The following is an 8,240-nucleotide window of genomic DNA, read 5'->3' on the forward strand; positions in this document are numbered from 1 at the left end:
AAAATAATCTGCACATTTAACAGTATACCATCACAATTAAACAAATATTAATAAATACAAATTGTTCAATACATTTTATTAAATTAAATTACTTCCCACCCTATTCCCCTACAAACCCACAACCTGCTATGGAACTAAAAACACAAATTTCAAATAAACATTTTTTAACAACTACTAAAAAATAAATAAAATAAAATGTATATAATTAAATTAGTTCCCACCCTATTCCCCTATAAACCCACAACCCGCTACGGAAGTAAAAATGCAAAATTCAATTAAAAAAAAATAACTACTATAAATAATCAAGAAAACTTATATAATTAAATTAGTTCCCACCCTAGTCCCCTATAAACCCACAACCAACTACGAATCTAAAAACACAAAAATTCTTAAAAAAAAAAAATATTAACCACTAAAATGTTAACACATATAATAAAATACAAATAATTCTTATACAAAAAAACAAACATCACACACATATAAAATATGTACTAAAATACATACCATTAATAAAAAATCAATATTTTAACAACTATACTTAACGTTGCTTAACGCTGCCTTGTAAATAAGGCACCCTTTCACCCTGTACTTAGCGAGGGCAATGGGTTCTGCGAAGGGCGTTCCACCGCAACACCCATTGATGTTGACTCTGCCTCCTATTTACTAGGGTGGCGTAAAAAGGATGCAGCGCCAAAATTAAGATCGGAAAACCTGGTCTTAAACAGGTAAAATGAGGAGAAATGCTTTATTTCTCATCGTTTTTGCTGTTTCCATGTGTGCTGCATTGTGCAGTACACATAGAAACAGCAAATTGCCATTGATTGTTTATGTGCAGGAAGGTGACCCTTTTGCAAATGACGTTTTGCAACTTCTATGAGTGCTGCATTAAGCAGTACACACAATAAAGTTACAAAACACCATTTAAAGATCGTTTATGTGCAGAAAGGGAGACCTTCCTTCACATAAATAATCTTCATCTCAAGGCAGGCTTGCTATTGTGCAAGGGTGCCTAAGTTGGTGCTAGGCTGCTAAGTTTAGTGCCAGCGCAGGGGGAAAAGCAGGGCTGCACCATATTGATGTAAATATGGGGCAACCCTGTGTTTCTGCAGAGGCGGAACACGGCATTAAGCCTAGGAGGCTAATGCAGCGCTCAGCCACTTAATTGTAAATATTCCCCAAAGTTTACTACTTTTTGGTATACACAATGGTAGGTTACAACTAGTAAAGTTAAACTTCTGTTCTAAGTTTACCTTTGGATTGCCGAAAAGTAGTAAACTTGCGCAAAAGTGTAAGTTTACCTTGGAAGTTTACCTTTGTGAATCGGGTCCATTGTTTGGGAATATCCTGGTCTGGTTTCCATAACTGGAAAACATTTACAGGACTCTGATTAAGGTGTAGCCAGAGAGGGATATGGGGCCAGGTACACCCTTTTGCTATTGACCTGTGTACTGAAATGGAAGATAATAATCATTTTAACTTTTATCAAAAATGGAAATCAGAAAGCTGAAATACATTTTAAACAATCACTTGTAGCTAAGGTGACTATGGTGGTGTTCTCTATGTTTGACAAAGTGCTCCAAATCAATCAAGCCAGACAGTTTTTAAATACAGGCAAAGTAACTTGGTTTGACAGTTTTGCAGCTTTTTCTGAACATAGCCTACACACCAAGCCTTTTTTTTCCTATTAAAAAAAAAAGTCTCAAAAGTGTTAGAGTATAATAACGTATCAATGCAGGATACTCTGTCTCTCACATGTGTTGAGCACTGTATCTATTTTATAAGTAAATTGCCAAAGGATATGTTATTTGGAGATTTCTATAATCTGTACTCATGTGACCTTGTGAAAAACGACTGTCTTGTTATCAGATATGTGACATAAAACTCACGTGTCACAACAAAGGTGACTAAAACCGCTTACAAATTCTGCAAAAACCGTAAAATAATTTAATTTGCTCTGTTCAGTAATATTGTACCCACTATTTTGAAGTGTTAAAATAAAACCCTGTTATAAAGTCTTTCTAATGAATCTTTTTCATTATTTTCAATGTTTTGAAAAGTAGGTTTGTGTGTGTGTGTGTGTGTGTTTGTGATATTTTGCTGCATGTGTTTGTTATGCTTATCAAATAATTAGTTATCCCATCCTAACTCACACTTCTCCTCTAGGGAGTCAAAATGAGAATAGGAACTGTAAAGAGTTAAAGGTTTGTTTTATTCACAAAGGGTTTAAAATACACCTGTTCCTATACTGAATTAATTATAGTGCATAAAGAAAACCAGAATTGGAAAATGAAATACCCATATATAAATATATATACAAAAGAAAAATATATATATATGTAATGTAGTAATCTGGATAAATTCCAAGTTCGTTTTCTTTTAAATGTAGTTTATTGAGGAACACAATAAACGTGTACAGCCTTCAGCAGCAAAGAAAATACTGAGCATTCTAGGAACCTTTGCTGTGATGCTGTTCTACTGCATCACAGCTACATCATAAACATTCCAGCTACCACACATCTCCCCCCCTATATTATCCTAAAGGAAGAGAAAGAAAGTGAAGATGCAGAGAACGACGAAACATACCTAATTAGTACAGAAAAAACTTAATAGAAGGCTGTTAGACTTGGGGGTCTCTAGTTGGCACAGGTATGCACTTGTGACAAATAGGGACCCTCTCCTCTAGTCAGGGTAAGGGGGTACACTCCTAAAATAACCCCTGCTCACCCCCTTGGTAGCTTGGCACGAGCAGACAGGCTTATCTCAGAGGCAGTGTGTAAAGCATTTGTGAACACATACAGTAACCAAGTGACAACACTGCAGATGGACACCACACAGGTTTTATATAAAAAATAAGTATTCTTTATATAGATTTACCACAAGACCATTAAACGACAAAAACACACAATACTGTTACTTTAGATGGTAGGATTTTGCTTAGTTCTCTTAAGTTCTTAAATGCAACACTTTAAGTCAATGTACCTTTTAGATGCGACACGCAGAGCAACGAAAGTGTTGCAACGATGTTGATGCGATGAAGATTTTGATGCAAAGAAATAAAGACGTGAAGATCTTCCAGATGCGGTACGCTTCTCCGATGTTGCGAGAAGACTCGACTCTATGCTTCAGCCGCAGCGGCGACACACTTTACGCGATGCCACGACAGCGGCCTTGGCAGCGACACTTCTCCGACGTTGCGAGACGCTTCCGCTCGATGCAATGTTGCAGCGGTGACAGCCCTTTACGCGATGCAACGACGGCAGCTCCGACGGCGGCACGCTTCTCCGTGGATGCGAGGCGCTTTTCTTGATGCGGTGCAATGCGACAACTACGAGCTGTGATGGCGACACGCTTCTTCCTCGATGCGAGACTCTTCTCTTGATGCGGTGCAATGCGTCAGCTACGATGGCTGCGATGGTGACACGCTTCTTCAGCGTTGCGAGACACTTCCTGGATGATGCGAGACGCTTCCGCTCGATGCGATGCTGCAGCGGCGACACACTTTAAGCGATGCGACGACAACAGCTCCGACGGCGGCACGCTTCTCCTTCTTGAGTCGTGCTTCCAGCTCCTTGCGACACGCAGTCCCTCAGAAGGCCCAACAACAGCATCAGGCACTTACAAAGAACTCTGGGGAGCTGGGGGGTGAAGTCTGTTGTTCCTGAGACTTCAGCAGGAGGCAAGCTCTATTCCAAGCCCTTGGAGATCCATCACAAGTTGAGCAAAAGTACACACAAAGTTCCTTTCTCCTCTCTTTGGCAGTAAGGCATCCACTGCAGGCCAATCCCCCAGGTTCAGGGATAGTTTCCTCCTCAGCTTCTTCTGGTTCCTCCCTCAGCAGAGGTTCTTCTTGTTTTCCCAAAGAGATCTCAATTCTTGGGATCAGGGTCCCAATATTTATACCCAGAAATCATTTGTCCTCTGAAGGCAGAGGGGCTTTTGCCCAGTCCAAACCAGTTCCTGAGCACTCTGTTTACCAGACCTCTCCTTTCCTTTCACAGTGCAGGGCAGAAACATTAGACGCCCCACAGGAGGTGGAGCCAGCATTGTGGAAGGCAAGTACAGCACTGGAGCACTTTGTTGACAGGATTCCTTCTCTTCATTCACTGTGCAGGGCAGAGACATCAGCCGCTCCCCAGGAGGTGGAGCCAACATTGTGGAAGGCAGGCACAGCCCTATTCAGATCCCAGGTACAACTCCTCCCACCCATCTGGATGCAGATCTCTCTATTCACCACTGGGACACCTCACCCTGTCTCCTGGAATTCCCCAGCCCTGTCACTCAAACTCCAGACAAAGGAATACACAGCCTAGCAGAGGCAGGTTTGAATGGTTACACAAGAAAATAACTACTTTCTAAAAGTGGCATTTTCAAACACAGAGGGGCCGATTCCAATCCTGGAAAAAGGCTGTACGAATCGTTGTACGGAGTGTTTTCTCCGTACCACTCGTACCCGGTAAACTTTCCGTACAACCTAGGAAGTACGATTCGTACAGAAAGCCTATTTCCGTACGTTTCGTACAAAAGACCGTACGGGTCAAAAAAAACAACGATTCTGATCCAGAACAACTTGTACGCGACGTCCGGACGCATTCAAGCAGCGGTTTCCAGCCCAGCAAGTACGATTTGTCCCTACGTCACTCAGTACGGCTCTTTTTTTACGGGAGTCAAACACAGCCGGAAAAGCAGAGTCCGACGCAAACCGCTACTCAACGGAGCCCCGGTACGCGACGTACACGCCATGAACCCCATCGTACGTGTCATCCCGGTCCTCCTAGCCTACGACCTGGTGCACCGGACCCGACGCACATGCCGCAGAAGGTGAAAACACCACCCAGGGGCCAGGGGGGGTGAGGGGAAGGAAACATACCCCATACCCAAAGCCAAACCTATAATATGGAGCCCATACATTACCACCATGGTCTGGTCACTTGGGGGGCGTGTCCAGCAACCCCTGCGTACCGCAACAACGGAAGTGGACATGTACGGTGCATTGCACACGTACCCCTACGGCACAAGTACAATAGTGATACGGACCATGCACACGCAATGAATGCATGGGTACGGTGCGTTGCACACGTACTCCTACGGCACCAGTAGAACAGTGATACGGACCGTACACACGCAATGAATGCGTGGGTACGGTGCGTTGCACACGTACTCCTACGGCACCAGTAGAACAGTGATACGGACCGTACACACGCAATGAATGCGTGGGTACGGTGCGTTGCACACGTACTCCTACGGCACCAGTAGAACAGTGATACGGACCGTACACACGCAATGAATGCGTGGGTACGGTGCATTGCACACGTACTCCTACGGCACCAGTAGAACAGTGATATGGACCGTACACACGCAATGAATGCGTGGGTACGGTGCGTTGCACACGTACTCCTACGGCACCAGTAGAACAGTGATACGGACCGTACACATGCAATGAATGCGTTGGTACGGTGCGTTGCACACGTACTCCTACGGCACCAGTAGAACAGTGATACGGACCGTACACACGCAATGAATGCGTGGGTACGGTGCGTTTCACACGTACTCCTACGGCACCAGTACATTTGGGATACGAGGCCTACACACGCCAAGAATGTGGGCTTACGGACTGGCCCTGCATGTTACCTTCATATTGGTGTGTGTAGGTCCAGGCCAGAAGTGTACTGCTCCAAGGGGGTGGGTGGGTGGGTGGGTGCAGAGGATTCCCAGCAGTGGCCAGCCATATGGGGGTGGCTGCAGATCAATGCCAGCAGTGGCCACACATATAGGGGTGGATGCAGATGAATACCAGCAGTGGACAGACATGGGGGGGTTGTAGAGGACTCCCAGCAGTGGACAGAGACATGGGGGTGGGTGCATAGGACTCGCAGCAGTGGACAGAGACATGGGTGTGGGTGCAGAGGACTCCCAGCAGTGAATGCGTGGGTACGGTGCGTTGCACACGTACTCCTACGGCACCAGTAGAACAGTGATACGGACCGTGCACACGCAATGAATGCGTGGGTACAGTGCGTTGCACACGTACTTCTACGGCACCAGTAGAACAGTGATACGGACCGTACACACGCAGTGAATGCGTGGGTACAGTGCGTTGCACACGTACTCCTACGGCACCAGTAGAACAGTGATACGGACCGTACACACGCAATGAATGCGTTGGTACGGTGCGTTGCACACGTACTCCTACGGCACCAGTAGAACAGTGATACGGACCGTACACACGCAATGAATGCGTGGGTAAGGTGCGTTTCACACGTACTCCTACGGCACCAGTACATTTGGGATACGAGGCCTACACACGCCAGGAATGTGGGCTTACGGACTGGCCCTGCATGTTACCTTCATATTGGTGTGTGTAGGGCCAGGCCAGAAGTGTACTGCTCCAAGGGGGTGGGTGGGTGGGTGCAGAGGATTCCCAGCAGTGGCCAGCCATATGGGGGTGGCTGCAGATCAATACCAGCAGTGGCCACACATATAGGGGTGGATGCAGATGAATACCAGCAGTGGACAGACATGGGGGGGGTTGTAGAGGACTCCCAGCAGTGGACAGAGACATGGGGGTGGGTGCATAGGACTCCCAGCAGTGGACAGAGACATGGGTGTGGGTGCAGAGGACTCCCAGCAGTGGACAGAGACATGGGGGGGTTGCAGAGGACTCCCAGCAGTGGACAGAGACATGGGGGTGGGTGCATAGGACTCCCAGCAGTGGACAGAGACCTGGGGGTGGGTGCATAGGACTCCCAGCAGTGGACAGAGACATGGGGGTGGGTGCAGAGGACTCCCAGCAGTGGACAGAGATATGGGGGTGGGTGCAGAGGACTCCCAGCAGTGGACGGAGATATGGGGGTGGGTGCAGAGGACTCCCAGCAGTGGACAGAGATATGGGGGTGGGTGCAGAGGACTCCCAGCAGTGGACAGAGACATGGGGTGGGTGCAGAGGACTCCCAGCAGTGGACAGAGATATGGGGGTGGGTGCAGAGGACTCCCAGCAGTGGCCTGCAATATGAGGGGTGTGTGCAGATGAATACCAGCAGTGTCCAGACATCTGGGGTTGGGTGCACAGAACTCCCAGCAGTGGACAGAGATATGGGGGTGGGTGCAGAGGACTCCCAGCAGTGGCCTGCAATATCAGGGGTGTGTGCAGATGAATACCAGCAGTGTCCAGACATATGGGGGTGGGTGCACAGGACTCCCAGCAGTGGACAGAGACATGGGGGTGGGTGCATAGGACTCCCAGCAGTGGACAGAGACATGGGTGTGGGTGCATAGGACTCCCAGCAGTGGACAGAGACATGGGTGTGGGTGCAGAGGACTCCCAGCAGTGGACAGAGACATGGGGGTGGGTGCAGAGGACTCCCAGCAGCGGACAGAGATATGGGGGTGGGTGCAGAGGACTCCAAGCAGTGGACAGAGTTATGGGGGGGTGTACATCATTATCAGATGACCACACCTACATGGTGGTGGGGAACAGCCATTACAACGCGATTTTTACCACGCGCAGCTTTTACATCGCATGCGTTACAACGCATGTGATGTTACAACGCAATGCCATTACAACGCAAGTCTTTACATCGACTTGCGCTAGATGGCGTGCTAACATTACAAATAGTGTAGTTTACTATCCCAACACCTTCCCTACTGTTACGTGGACTGGAGTTGGAAACGCATGCGATGTAACTGCACGCGATGTAATGACACGCGTTGTAATGTCGTACATCCCATGGTGGTATGGACGCATCCCCAACTTTGGACTATGATGATAGTGCTATAACAACACATCACTGACAGCAGTGTCCCACTCCCAGGAGGATGGATGTATTTCACACACTGCATGACACACCACATGTGGGTGTGAGGACATATAACACATGCATACCCACCCATGGCGGATGCAGCACAATACACACCCTGATATCATGCCACAAGACTGTATAGTCATGTAACTGCCTACAAAACTAAGATAGCCAAAGGGAACAAACACTGTCACGCACATCCCAGGACTGATAGGAATGTCCAGGTGCTGGTCCAGCCACCAAGATGTCTCTCATGGAAGGAATAGGGTGGAATTCCCCTAGATACAATGCCCACAATTGTCAGTCTGGTGCCCAAATACCCTGCATAACAAGTACCATTTGTGTGGTAGGCCGTGATTACACACATGCATAGTGCTGAAAAGGGGGAATTTGTCCCTGAAGGCATTCCTACATACTCAAAACACAAGTACAGTGACTAGCAAG

The sequence above is a fragment of the Triturus cristatus genome, chromosome 1_1, assembly GCF_964204655.1.
Source record: "Triturus cristatus chromosome 1_1, aTriCri1.1, whole genome shotgun sequence".
In the NCBI taxonomy this organism is placed as follows: domain Eukaryota; kingdom Metazoa; phylum Chordata; class Amphibia; order Caudata; family Salamandridae; genus Triturus; species Triturus cristatus.